The 11,524-nt window shown below is 44.0% G+C and overlaps 1 non-coding gene across 1 annotated transcript; it reads left to right on the plus strand.

Moving 5' to 3' along the window:
• The first annotated feature begins 4,807 nt into the window (after positions 1-4,807).
• On the plus strand, positions 4,808-4,925 carry LOC146352484 (5S ribosomal RNA). Its single transcript, XR_014788741.1, has one exon. It is a non-coding gene; the product is annotated as a 5S ribosomal RNA (ribosomal RNA).
• Positions 4,926-11,524: the final 6,599 nt, after the last annotated feature.

The raw sequence follows: 11,524 nt of genomic DNA on the forward strand, positions 1-11,524 counted from the left end.
ACCTTCTGCATTGTATGGCCTTATTGACCCCACTATTTATAATTCATCCTCTTCATCCATGTGATTAAATATAGATCATCTGCCAACTGATGATAAGACTTCATGCATCTCAGTAAGCTAGCTTTAGTTTTCAATATTAAATCTGTCCTTAAGATACCACAAGAATCTTTGTTTCTTGTATTTTTAAAGAAAGGTCAATCAAACTACTAATCTTGGTGTGAAATTTCCATCTGCTTCTGCTCTCGGGGTGGCCAAAATAAGACAGAGTGCCTGTCTCTCTTCACATACATGGGAGTACTGGGCAAGGGTGAGCCACTGCATCTGCTGCCCATCAATCCACTGGACTCTACCTCACCATCTTACCCAGCCCATCACAGAACAAAAGTAAAGTCCAGCTGGCCACATCAAGTGGGAAAGGAGAGTGGATGGGGGAACTGGTGGAGAAACAGGCAGTCTTGCTCAGTGCTTAGGTGCAGAACAATGACTGAAAAATTATTTTTGATTATCATTTTATTTATTCCTTTTACTCCCCCTTTCTACTCATGGACACAAAAAGTGGCTTACAAGTTTAAAAAGATACAACAATTAAAATGAAACACAATCGTGATTTTAAAAAATGAAAGAATGTAAAACAGCAGCATTTAAAACCAAATCTAAAACAGCTGGTTAAATGCCAAGCACAGCAAGTGGCAGGACCCCTCTCTAATCTTTAGATCCCATTTGAGATAACCCAAAGACTTGTGGAGTGATTATTTATAAAACACATTGAGTAAGAAGGATCTAGAGAAAGAGAGCACATAGCAAGACAGGGTAGAACTATAAATTGATATCCATGCCTGAATTATGGATCTACAAATGCATTTGTTTTCTCACTGTAGTGTGTGTGTGTGTGTGTGTGTGTGTGGATATAGATATGAGAAGAGGTACTGGATTATTCTCCCTCTAGCTAACATACTTGGCACAAACCATAACTTTAGTCTCAGTGTGTATGTGCTTCCATTACTTTACAAGCTTACACCTGCAATTTTTTTCTTCTTAGGTGAAGATGGGTAGCTGCTTTATACCAGGTCAGAATGCTTGTCCATTATTGTGTACTCTGGCAGCATCTCTGCAGGGTCTCAGGCAAAGGTCTTTCCCACTATCTGCTACTGATCCTTTTAACTGGAGGTACCGGGAACTGGACCAGGGATCTTCTGCTTATAAAGCATGTGCTCTATCACTAAGCTACAGCCTCTCCCCCCTTCAAAGTCACCTGTGAGCTCTGGAGGCTGTTTCATATGCTACAAAGCAGAACACTCAGCTTTGGCAATTGATTGTGCTGCCCAACAGGGAACTGTGGCCAATCTTGGTCTTCTGACGAATTTAAGCATATAATATGTGTGAGTGTGTGCATACATGATTGTATTTGCATTTTACATTTTTTGCTATACACATAAAACATCTTAGGAGTAACCCCCTCCCACACACACACATAAAAATAATGTGTCAAGTGGATTTTAAAGTACACGCTCCCTGATTGTGGGCTAGGGAAAAGCAGTGGACAAGTCTGGTACGGTCCAGCTGCACTTGAAACCGAACTCCTTTGAAAATTAAAGTGGATCAAATGTGCTGAGGAAAAACTTAGAGAGAGATGCTGTTGGTGGAACTTCAAAGCCGAAGCCAATTAGAGTCACGGCAAAATATTAAAATACGAACAAGTCTGTATTGGCATGGCTGAATTCCTTATCTCTGACTGCTTAGCACTGATGAGCAATAAGTTGACTGTAAGTTTGTCCCAAGCCTGAAGCTCTATTTCGTCAAGATTGAACTTTTGACACTGGAAACCATTGTTTGAAGCTTGAGCCCTGCCAGCACAAGCCTTGCTGGAACTAACTCAGCATGTACAAGGCAAAGGATCACTGAGGATGTGAGACATGGGAGAAGCCAACACTTGCAACCTGCTATTAATCATTCTCATATTTTGCTTCACTGTCACTGCAAAGATCTTTGGCACATTTGTCTCGGCCACCATGGGTTGGATTCAGAATCTGCCCTCCCCGCAGCTCACTACATTCTGCAGGATCGCCTGACTCTCTGGGCTCCTTCACACATATCTTTTATCCTGCTATTGAGATTGCCCCTTCATGGACATTTGCGGGGTTTTTACATGACGCCATGAACCTCCAGGGCATCTCCTGCACTAAATGCCCTTTGTTCCATTTTTAAAAAGATCGCAGATAATGAGTTATCAAATTACCCCATTGTGTTCCGCTTCAGTTTCCTCCGTGAAAAGAGTTAAAGCAGCAAGAAGAGGAGCGAGATCAGTGAAAGATAATGGAAGACTCAGATACAAGGAGAAGGAGGGGGGAAGGGGAGGGCGGAAAGGAAACACATGTAAAGGGAGTGATCCTGCATTTAAAACAGAAGCAGGAAGCATTTTAAATGCAGGAATTTAGGCTGGTGTAGAGATGCCCTCTGTGTGGCATTTCCAGGGGTCTGGAAGGGCTGCCATGGAGAGGAGGGGGCAAGGAAGTCCACTTCATCAGTGCAGTTGATCTAGCATAAATCTGGATTCAACCCCATATCTGCCTACCATGCAGTCATAGTATCACATTCTATGACATACTGGTGGAGCTGTTGGCTCAGTTTATCCTAAACATTTAGGGATAATGTTCTCGTAGAATACTCTCCATTCATTTCAATTAGTCTTACTGAATTTGCAAATCCAAGGGTGTGTGTGAAAAAGCTAAAAAGCTTTCCAGGATGATGAATGAGGATCATGTACATACAAACTGAGGGTGAGAATCTAAACTCTTCTGGCATAACAGGTATTGCTCCGTTGTAGTCAACTTGGGGCACAATCCTATGCATGTTTAGCCAGAGAAAAGGCCTACAACTCCCAGCATGCCCCAGCCAGAGTTGTAGGCCTTTTCCCTGTCCAAGCATGCATATGATTGTGCCCTTATTCTTCTTAGGGAAAATCCTGCCATTTTCAGACATTTTGTAGAATCATAAAATCATAGAATAGTAGGGTTGGAAGGGGCCTATAAGACCATCGAGTCCAACCCCTTGCTCAATGCAGGAATACAAGTCAAAGCATCCTTGACAGATGGCTGTCCAGCTTCATCTTGAATGTCTCCAGTGTGGGAGAGCCCACCACCTCCCTAGGTAATTGGTTCCATTGTCGTATTGCTCTAACAGGACGTTTTTCCTGATGTTCAGCTGGAATCTGGCTTCCTGTAACTTGAGCCTATTATTCTGTGTCCTGCACTCTGGGATGATCAAGAAGAGGTCAGAGTCTTCGTCTCTGTGAAAACCTTTCAAGTACTTGAAGAGCACTATCATATATCCTCTCAGTCTTCTCTTCAAGGCTAAACATGCCCAGTTCTTTCAGTCTCTCCTCATAGGGCTTTGTTTCCAGTCCCCTGATCATCTTTGTTGCCCTCCTCTGAACCCTCTCCAGTTTGTCTGCATCCTTCTTAAAGTGTGGTGCCCAGGACTGGACACAGTACTCAAGATGAGGCCTAACCAGGGCTGAGTAGAGGGGAACTAGTACTTCCTGGGATTTGGAAGCTATGCTTCTATTAATGCAGCCCCAAAGAGCATTTGCCTTTTTGGCAGCCACATCACATGGTTGGCTCGTATTCAGCTTGTGATCTACAACAATTCAAAGATCCTTCTCGTTTGTAGTATTATTGAGCCAAGTATCTCCCATCTTGTAACTGTGCATTTGGTTTCTTTTTCCTAGGTGCAGAACTTGGCATTTATCCCTATTACATTTCATTCTGTTGTTTTCAGCCCAGTGCTCCAGCCTATCTGTTTTATATTATTAGGTTTTATGTGGGTAAACTGCTTTGTGGTCTTGTTTGGGTCAAAAGGTGGGTTACAAATATCTTAGATAAAAAAAGAGGAACTGCAGTTCTGTGCTGGAGACCTAACTTAGTAGAGAAAGGAGCCTAAGCTAATGACTGGATGCTATTTTCTTAAAATTTGTTAGAAAATAGAATCAAATGTTCTAAAAGAAATTATGAGCACAGTTAGAGGACTGCACAAACAGAAGAACAAATGCTACATATAGCAGCGTGGTCAATCCAGAAGCTATATAAACAATTACTTTACACAGCGTATCGGCATGCACAAAAGTGTCTTTGGAAATGATGTCCTCCCGTTGTATACTGCCCAATTAAAAAAATGTACTAAACCAAACTGCTGCCATTTTGTGCTGTTTTTATGGAGCTGGAAAAGTCTCTTCTCTATAAAGCAATTATAATAAAATAAAAAGTTTTTGCTATGAGAGGTCAGGGAATTTCACTTCTGCCAGTGCAGTTGATCCAGAGTATATCTGGATCTAACCCAAAGAATGCTGCAAGATTAAACAAAAATCTAACACATTCTTGAAGATTGTGCTGACACTGATACCAGTAACATGGAGAAAAATAATTTGATTTCAATTTGTAGTGGTACTAGTAGTAGTAGTAATGGTTGGATACAGTCTAAGTTAATTGAACTTAGGTCCCATCAAAATGAACGAGACAGTTAATCATGACTGAAATCCCATGTTTTTCAGTCAGAACTAAGTGCAAGTAATTTAGTCTGGATCCAACACCGAAGTAGTAGTAGTAGTAAAAACACTCTCTGGCATCCTACTACATTTCTTCCCTATTACTATGAAACACTGCATTTTATGTTACTATGCTGTCCTGTTTTTCTAGCCTTCCTTCCAGGAAAAAATACACCTTATAATTATTCTGCATTATAACCTACAGCATTATAAGCAAGATATTAATGTCAGCTTTGAAATATGTTAACTGTAGAGTCAATGGATATCGCCTACGGCCATACTACCCTGAACTCGCCCGATCTCGTCTGATCTCGGAAGCTAGCAGGGTCAGGCCTGGTTAGTACTTGGATGGGAGACCGCCTGGGAATACCGGGTGCTGTAGGCTTTCCCCCCCCCTTCATGGATCACTGCCTTGTTGTGGTGAAGGGGCTTGCGTAACTCAGTGAAGCCATAAGCTATGCCGTGCAGGGCCACCCAAGACGGACAGGTCATGGCAGAGAGTTCTGACAAAATGTGGTCCACTGGAGAAGGAAATGGCAACCCACTCCAGTATCCTTGCCAAGAAAACCCCATGGAACGTATCACAAGGCTAAAAGATATGACGCCGGAAGATGAGACCCTCAGGTCGGAAGGTGTCCAATATACTACTGATATACTCTGCTCTGGAAGAGCAGAGGGTATTTCCAAGTAGCGCCAGAAAGAGTGAAGCGGCTGGGCCAAAGCTGAAAGGACACTCAGCTATGGATGTGTCTGGTGGTGAAAAGAAAATCCGATGCTGTAAAGAACAATATTGTTTAGGAACCTGGAATGTCAGATCATTTAATCAAGGTAAGCTGGAGATGGTCAAACATGAGATGGCAAGATTGAACATCGACATCTTGGGAATCAGCGAACTAAAATGGACAGGCATGGGTGAATTTAATTCAGGTGACCATCATATCTACTACTGTGGGCAAGAATCCCTTAGAAGAAATGGAGTAGCACTCATAGTCAACAAAAGGGTGGGAAAAGCAGTACTGGGGTACAATCTTAAAAACGATAGAATGATCTCAGTACAAATCCAAGGCAAACCATTCAACATCACAGTAATTCGAGTCTATGCCCCAACCACTGATGCCGAAGAAGCTGAGGTTGATCGGTTCTATGAAGACCTACAACACCTTCTAGAACTAACACCAAAAAAAGATGTCCTCTTCATCATAGGGGATTGGAATGCTAAAGTAGGAAGTCAAGAAATCACTGGGATAACAGGCAGGCATGGCCTTGGTGCACAAAATGAAGCAGGACAAAAGCTAATAGAGTTTTGCCAGGAGAACACGCTGATCATAGCAAACACTCTTTTCCAACAGCACAAGAGGCGACTCTACACATGGACATCACCAGATGGTCAATATCGAAATCAGATTGATTATGTCCTTTGCAGTCAAAGATGGAGAAGCTCTATACTGTCAGTCAAAACAAGACCTGGAGCTGACTGTGGCTCAGATCATGAGCTTCTTGTTGCAAAATTTCGGCTGAAATTGAAGAACTTAGGGAAAACCACTAAACCATTCAGGTATGACCTAAATCATATCCCTTCTGAATATACAGTGGAGGTGAGGAATAGATTTAAGGGATTAGACCTGATAGACAGAGTGCCTGAGGAACTATGGACGGAGGTCCGTAACATTGTTCAGGAGGCAGCAACGAAATCCATCCCAAAGAAAAAGAAATGCAAGAAAGCCAAGTGGCTGTCTGATGAGGCTTTACAAGTAGCTGAAGAAAGAAGGGAAGCGAAAAGCAAGGGAGAAAGGGGAAGATATATCCAACTGAATGCAGAGTTCCAGAGAATAGCAAGGAGAGACAAGAACGCCTTCTTAAATGAACAATGCAAAGAAATCGAGGAAAACAACAGAATGGGAAAGGCTAGAGATCTCTTCAAGAAAATTGGAGATCTCAAGGGAACGTTTTGTGCAAAGACGGGCATGATAAAGGACCAAGAAGGCAGGGACCTAACAGAAGCAGATGAGATTAAGAAGAGGTGGAAAGAATACACAGAAGAACTATACAGGAAAGATCTGAATGTCCCTGATAGCCATGAGAGTGCGGCCACTGAACTTGAGCCGGACATCCTCGAGAGTGAAGTCAAGTGGGCCTTAGGAAGCATTACTAACAACAAAGCTAGTGGAGATGACAGTATTCCAGCTGAGCTATTTAAAATCCTAAAAGATGATGCTGTTAAAGTGCTGCATTCAATATGCCAACAAATTTGGAACACTCAACAATGGCCGCAAGACTGGAAAAGGTCAGTTTACATTCCAATTCCAAAGAAGGGCAATGCCAAACAGTGTTCAAACTACCGCACAATTGCGCTCATTTCACATGCCAGCAAGGTGATGCTCAAAATCCTACAAGCTAGGCTTCAGCAGTATGCGAACCAAGAACTACCGGAAGTACAAGCTGGGTTTCGAAGAGGCAGAGGAACTAGAGATCAAATCGCCAACGTTCGCTGGATCATGGAGAAAGCAAGAGAATTCCAGAAAAACATCTATTACTACACTAAAGCCTTTGATTGTGTGGATCACAACAAACTGTGGCAAATTCTTAAAGTGATGGGAGTACCAGACCACCTTACCTGTCTCCTGAGAAACCTGTACGAGGGTCAAGAAGCAACAGTAAGAACCAGACATGGAACAACCGAGTGGTTCAAAATTGGGAAAGGAGTACGACAAGCCTGCATATTGTCACCCTGCTTATTTAACTTATATGCAGAGTACATCATGAGAAATGTCGGGTTGGATGAATCACAGGTCGGAATTAAGATTGCCGGGAGAATTATCAACAACCTCCGATATGCAGACGATACCACCCTAATGGCAGAAAGCGAAGAGGATCTCAAGAGCCTCTTGTTGAGGGTGAAAGAGGAGAGTGCAAAAGCTGGTTTGAAACTCAACATTAAAAAACTAAGATAATGGCATCTGGCCCCATCACTTCCTGGCATATAGAAGGGGAAGAAATGGAAGCAGTGACAGATTTTACTTTCTTGGGCTCCAAGATCACCACAGACGGTGACTGTAGCCATGAAATTAAAAGACGCTTGCTCCTTGGGAGGAAAGCTATGGCAAACCTAGACAGCATAGTAAGAAGCAGAGACATCACCTTGCCAACAAAGGTCCATCTAATCAAAGCTATGGTTTTCCCAGTAGTAATGTATGGCTGTGAGAGCTGGACTATAAAGAAGGCTGAGCGCCGAAGAATTGATGCTTTCGAACTGTGGTGCTGGAGAAGACTCTTACGAGTCCCCTGGACTGCAAGGAGGTCAAATCAGTCCATCCTAAAGGAAATCAAACCTGAGTGCTCATTGGAAGGACAGAGACTGAAGATGAAGCTGAAATATTTTGGCCACCTAATGCGAAGAGAAAACTCTCTGGAAAAGACCCTGATGCTGGGAAAGACTGAAGGCAAAAGGAGAAGGGGACGACAGAGGATGAGATGGCTAGATAGCATCACCGATGCAATGAATATGAACTTGAGCACACTCCGGGAGGGAGCGCAGGACAGGAAGGCCTGGTGTGCTATGGTCCATGGGGTCACGAAGAGTCGGACACGACTGAACGACTGAACAACAACAACAACAATGGATATCACACTGCTAAACAGAATAGGCCAATCTTCCCCAATGTGGTACTTTGGTCTACAGCTCCCATCATGCCACACAATCAACCATGCTGGCTGGGGCTGATGGGGATTGTAGTCCTAGACATTGGGACGGCACCACTTGGGGAAAGCTGGAAAAGGCAATGGAAGGGGCAGGGAAGTATTTCAGTGAGATGTGTGTTTGGAAGAGAGCCACAGCCTGCCTGGGGCCTAATGAGAACTGTGGCTGGAGGTGATGAATCAAAAAGGCCATCAGAAAAGATAGCTTTACAAATGTGAGGTGAATAAGAGGGTTCCCTTAGCTCTGATACACAGAGTCTTGCAAGACTGGTGAAAAGAAGACTCAAGGCTACGACAACAATCCTATGCACATATTTTTTGGAATAAGCCCCACTAGACAGGCTGGGCCTTATGTCCAAGAAAACATGCACAGATTTGAAACTCAAGGGCCTTGTGGGAGCTCCTCTATGCAGCTCGACTGTAAAAAAAGAAAGAAAAAAAGGTAAAGATGTCCCCAACCAGTCGTGTCCGACTCTAGGGTGTGGTGCTCATCTCCATTTCTAAGCCGAAGAACCAGCGCTGTCCGAAGACGCTTCCGTGGTCATGTGGCTGGCATGACTGAACACCAAGGTGCACGGAACGCTGTTACCTTTCCTGCCAAAGTGGTACCTATTTATCTACTTGCAATTTCTTGCTTTCGAACTGCTGGGTTGGCAGGAGCTGGGACTGAAGACGGGAGCTCACTCCGTCATGCAGCACTCGAGTCTCGAACTGCTGTCCTGCCGACCTTCCGGTCTGCAGTTCAGCGTCTTAACCACTAAGCCACCAAGGCCCCTAAAGCTCAACTGTACACGTCCTTATTTGGACGTTCCATGAGTTCAAAGGGTCTTAAAGAAATATGCATAGGATCTCCTGAACATTTTGGTATAATTTGAGTTTTAGTAGAAGCAAAGCAGGCCCACTTGTAAAACCGTTTAGAAAATCCCTCCCTCAAGGGATTCCCCCTCCCCCCACTGAATGGGGAGCGTGAGGAGGGGCGGGGAACAAGCCTTTCATTTTCTCAGCAGCATCTACGGGTTTGATGATGTCCAGTGCAAGTGGCAGGACTCCACCCACATGACCCCAAAGTAAGGAGGATGGACATGCAGCGTGACCTATGAAAGTGCATTTTACGGAACCATATACTCCGCTTTTCCGGCCTCGTGTGTTCCTGACAGACCAAAGCCGATTTCATGAAAATCCGCATTAAACATGAAAGTGCTTCACATTCCGTTGCCATGTAGATCCGGCCGTGATGTGTTGTTATTGTTTCGCCAGGCAGGTTTTGAGATACAGCAACGTGACTGAACAACAGCTCAAGATAATGGATTGGGTCCAGGATTTGTCTTCTGTGGATGTAAGGGATCTGTCCAGGTTTTGGTGATAACCGCCCCCCCCCATGCCCCCAACATCACAGCTTACTCCACTCAGCAGGATCCCCCAACCCTCTGTGTAGCATTTCCAGGGCACTGGAGGCACTGCTGGTGTGGAGAAGAGGGAGAGGAAGTCTAAATCTGGATACAACCTATTGAATATGCAAGCATCGCTGGGTCATGAAACCAAACTCGCTTTACCTGCAGTAAAGTTTATCACTGAAGGAAATGGTGCCCAGAAGAGATAATATCCTCACTGCATTGCTCGCTCAGTCATGTGAGGTACATTTCACAAGTGCATCCAACAAGTCTATCCCAGCCCAAGGCAGAACTGTTTGTTATGTCTTGGCTGATTCAATGTGAAATTCAGAATGCATTGTCATGACACTAGATGCCTGTTTACTTCAAAAACCCAACAGCAGCAATTATTGGCATTTCACCCAACCTTCTCTTTCTCCTCTTTATATCCACCAAGAGTATGTAGGCGGATGTCTGGGTATTTTTTTAAGTGTTCCATTTCCTGTTCTAGCCTTTCATGTCTTCTCCCAATCTTAACATGAAACAACTTGCTTTCCTGTCATTAGCATTTGTATGTGGGCTTTTTCTTTTTTTTTTTAATGGTTTCATGATGTGAAAAGCTGTCTTTCCACAATAAAAAAAAATGCCTCATATAAGTAACGCTGCAATTTTAAGCACATTTACTAAGGACACAGTCCTACTCAGTTCAGTGTGACTGTCTTCTGACTCAGCATACTTCGGATCAGGCTGGACTGCTTTACAGGAACGTATAGTTCAATAATCAACCTACTTATCTCCAGGTCAGGACAGGGTAGTAGAAATCTTGTTTACCTAGATTTCAGTGTCAAGCTATGAGCTCTTGTGGAGTTTAAAATGCTGGGGGTGGAGTGGGGTAATAATATAGAACAGGGAAATGGGTAGGAAAAGGGTCAAAGGGTCCCTGCTGCTTCTGTTGTCAGTTGTGACACCAGTGGTTTTTAGTCTGGAGAGGGTCCGAAGTGCTGTGGTAGAGCATGTGCTTTGCATGCAGAAAGTCGCAGGTTCAATCCCCGGCATCTCCAGGAAAAACTCCAGCTGGACACCCAGGAGAGCTGCTGCCAGTCAGTGCTGACAATACTGGGCTAGATGGACGAAGACTCTGACTCAGTATAAGGCAGTTTCCTATATTCTTAGTTATGCAATGGCTGGCTACAACAAACACAAACAGTAATAACTATGCAATAGAACAGAAGTGCACGACCTGTGGCCCCCAAGACCTCTCCAGAGCTCCCCAAGGGTACCCTGATACCTCCGTCCCACCACTTCCAAATTCCACCCTGCTACCTTTACTCTCCACTCCCTTCCCTAGACATCCTGATACAGGGCATTTTCCCTCCACTGCTGGCAGCAACAAAAGAGCAATCTGTATCAGAACCACTGTGACATGTGCATGTGCACACATGTGCGCGTGGCCCTCCAGTCAGCATCACATTTGAAAAGGGTGTGCACCTCTATTACAGAAAAAAGATCAGGGAAAGGACCATCTTATCAGAAATATCCATTTGGCTGCTCTCTACCAGATATACTCATTAATTTGTTATTTGCTTGTTACATTTATATCCTACCTTTCCTTCAAGGAGCCCTTGCAGTGTCTGTGATCCTCGTTTTCTCCATTTTATCCTCACAACAACCCTGCGAAGTACGTTAGACTGTGAGTCCGTGAGTGGCCCAAAATCACCCAGAGAGTTTCATGTGCGAGTAGGGACTAGAACCCAGATCTCCTGAGTCCCAGTCCAACACTCTAACCACCACACCACACTGACTTTATACTTACAAATTGAAAATAAATTCCACAGAAACGAACAAAGTTACAAGCCAGCCCTACCATGAAGCAGAATGAGAAAGCTGCCTCAGGTAGTGGATGCTGGGGACAGGGAGC

Source organism: Heloderma suspectum, chromosome 2 (assembly GCF_057233095.1).
Source record: "Heloderma suspectum isolate Gila_16-S chromosome 2, 16-S_ref, whole genome shotgun sequence".
Classification (NCBI taxonomy): Eukaryota; Metazoa; Chordata; class Lepidosauria; order Squamata; family Helodermatidae; genus Heloderma; species Heloderma suspectum.